Genomic DNA, 3,227 nt, shown 5'->3' on the forward strand with positions numbered 1-3,227 from the left:
CCTGACCTGATGGGGGGGAGCGCTTACCACCAGGGCTCCTCCAAAGGTTAGTTTTCTACTTTTTTCCACCAATGCAGCAGTGGCAACTACTGCCTGGACATACTCTGGCTAGCCTCGTGACACGGGGTCTAATAATTTTGACAGGACACTGGTCGTCTTTTTCCTCCCCAGTTCTGAGTCAGAACCCCCACTGCCACTCCCTCGTCCACCATAGCGAATAAACGAAACGGTTGGTCTAGGGAAGGGAGAATCAATACAAGGGCCTGAATCAGAGCTTGTTTTAATTCCTCGACAATCTTTCTCTTCTTGTGTCGATTTGGATCTCTAGCAGTTTGAGGTACAAGCCCTTGGCTTCCTGAGTGTAGGAATCAATCCATAATCTACAACACTCGGTCAGGCCTAAGAACTTCCCAAACTCCTTTCCCTTCTTTGGAAGAGGTAGCTCGACAATTCCCTTAGTTCTTTCTGGATTTCTTCTCCTTTGTCCTTCACTAATTAAGTGGCCCAAACACCTTCCTTCCTCACATACTGCAATTTACCTTGGGATACTCTCAGTCCTTGCTCCCCAGGGAAGTTTAACCAGGCACCAGTGGCCTCTGCTCCCTCTCCTCTTTGTCCCTGAGATTAGTAAATCATCTACGTACTGTAACAAAGTAGTCCCTGAGGGAAGTTTGAATTCTTCTAGCACTTGCTCTAATACTTGGCCAAATAGGTTAGGGGATTCTGCAAAAAGCCCTGGGGGGAAGGACTGTCCAGCGGAAAAAGCTGTTTCTGTCCATTGAAGGGGTTTTCCCCATTTGAAGGCAAACATCTCTACTATCCTGGGCCAATGGTCAAGCCCAGAAGGCATCCTTCAAATCAACTACACTAAACCATCTGTGATCCAAGTGGATCTTACTGAGAAGGGTCTCAGGGGTGGGTACAACTGGATGTCTTGGACAATTTTGTTGAGGACCCTCCAACCTCGGACCATGCGGTATGTCCCATCGGGTTTCTGCACTGGCAGAATGGGGGTGTTAAAAGGGGACATATATGGCTCAAGGAGACCATCTTTTTTTTTTTTCAAAAAAATGCATAATTTTATTCAGTTTTCATATTTTATATCCTTGAGGGACAGAGCATCACTCAGACCCTGTGTCCAATGGCCTTGGCAGGAAGATTGCTTCCGAACTTGGCTCGAACCATTCCACTATTTCCATGAGCTCAAGTAACTTTTCCCCAGATAACTCTTGTTCTGTGACAGGAGTCACTGTGTTGTTTTTGGCTTTGTGTACAGAAGCATATCTCTTGCCCAAATGGAATTCAGCTTCATCCCGAGCACAGACGCCAATTTTCAGAAGAGCTGTACTTCCCTGTGGTTTCGTAGGCCAGCAAAAACGGCCTTGGACCACAGTCTTCCAGATATTATGCTGTTCTAGAAGTCCTGTTTCCAGCAGGCCTCCCCAGCTCCAAGATGGAGGAAAAAGGAGCCAAGAAGACCATCTTTCATCATGCTATCTATAACCAGTTGCAGTTCCGTCCCACCCCCACCCCCAATACAATAGGGTATTATCTTAGACCTACTACCTCCCCCTTTTTCTTGAGTGTAATACCAAGGCAGGGGGAAGAGATTCTCAGTCCTCCTCTATTTCCCTCCTTCACTCAAACCTTTGGATCTATTTGTTTTTCATCTTCTCTGGTTAAAACAGCCATAGAAACCACAACTTGTTTGTCCCATACCCCAAGCTCCAAGCTAAGTGGTATCACCAAGTCTTCCTAACAAGTTACTTCCTGCCTCAGGGATATAAAATGATTTTTCCTATATTCACTCATTGCCCAATCTAAGAGTAGTTTCAAATGGGACTGGGAACCCCTCCCCTTTTAACTCCTGAAACTATCAAACTTGAGCTAGAAACTTTTACTCCCTCTGGTATAAAATTCAATGAGGATATGGCAGCCCCAGTGTCCACCAGGAAAACAGTTTCTTCCTCTAGTGGTCCCACCTTTTAAATTTATCAAGGGTTTCCCAGTGGGACCTGGAGCTGAGGAACCCATGACCCCTCTAATCGTCCTCACAAGAAGTCAAGAGGGGAATTACCTTTTCTTCCCTTTTTAATTCTGAATACTCACCCTTGAAATGATGGGGTTTCCCACATTGATAGCATCTGGTGGGGGGCCAGAGAGGTAAGCCATGGTTGCCCTGTCCTGGCCCACCTCTTCCTAGTCCTCCCCTCCCTCTTATTTCAACCCATGTTTCCTTTTCCCTTCCTGACACTGGTTTCATTCTTTTTCATCATCATCAACTGTTATTATTTTTACCTTCTGTCTGTTTTTCCTCTTCGCTTTTTACAAATACTTTTTGTGACTCTCTAAGTAATTCCTCTAGGAATTTTTCACTTCACCCATCCAGTTTTTTCAATCTTTTCCCTAATATTTGGCCAAGCTTTGGTAACAACATGGACCTTCAGCAGGCCTTGGGCCACCAGGTCGTCTGGGTCCATGCCAGAATACTTTCTCATTTGATCCTTTAGTCTGTAGAAATGCCCAAGAAGTTTCATCCTTCTCTTATTGTATTTCAAAGGCTTTTGAAAAGTTTTGGGACTTAGGGGCAGCATCCTTTGTACCTTTAATTATCAGATCTCCCAAATCTCTTATGTGTCCTCTGTCTCATGGATTATTATTATCACAGTTGGGGGGTCAATATTTGGAGATTTTTTTGTTCAGCTGCCATCACCCCCTGACTGGGGGGGGGGGTTGTCTTTCCTATTCCCTCATAGCTGCCCTCCTTATCATGCCTCTTTCTTCTCTTGTGAACAAAATGTTCACAATAACCATCATCTCAGGCCAGGTACAAAAACTGGGTTCCAAGAACTGGTCTAGTCGTTCAGACAGCCTTATGGGATCCTCAATAAGAGAATTCATTTAAAAAAAAATTTTCTCACCTCTGTACTAGTGAGGGCTACATTTACAAACCCTATTTCTCCTTGTCCCATGGGGTCCTCTCGGGGGGGGGGTGGTTAAGAGCCTCTGAGGACTTCCTTCTATGAAGACAGAGTTCTTTCCCGATGGGAAAGGGAAATTCTGAATATCTTGTCTGCACTGCTCTAATTCCTGATGTAACCCAGAGTGGGATGGTGCACTAGGGGTGACAGTTAAGTATAGCAGGACCAGTAGCAGTCTCCTGACCTCTAGGACTGTTGTTCCCAGCATCAGCCAGGCCTAATAATTCTCCTAAATCTATGAAATTT

At 45.1% G+C, this 3,227-nt stretch overlaps 1 pseudogene; it reads right to left on the reverse strand.

Annotated features, from left to right (window-relative positions):
- Window positions 1-1,098: 1,098 nt before the first annotated feature.
- LOC110213008 (large ribosomal subunit protein eL33 pseudogene) lies at window positions 1,099-2,172 on the reverse strand (annotated as a pseudogene).
- Between the last annotated feature and the right edge of the window lie 1,055 nt (window positions 2,173-3,227).

Source organism: Phascolarctos cinereus, unplaced genomic scaffold (assembly GCF_003287225.1).
Source record: "Phascolarctos cinereus isolate Bilbo 61053 unplaced genomic scaffold, phaCin_HiC Scaffold_1;HRSCAF=81, whole genome shotgun sequence".
NCBI classification, from domain to species: domain Eukaryota; kingdom Metazoa; phylum Chordata; class Mammalia; order Diprotodontia; family Phascolarctidae; genus Phascolarctos; species Phascolarctos cinereus.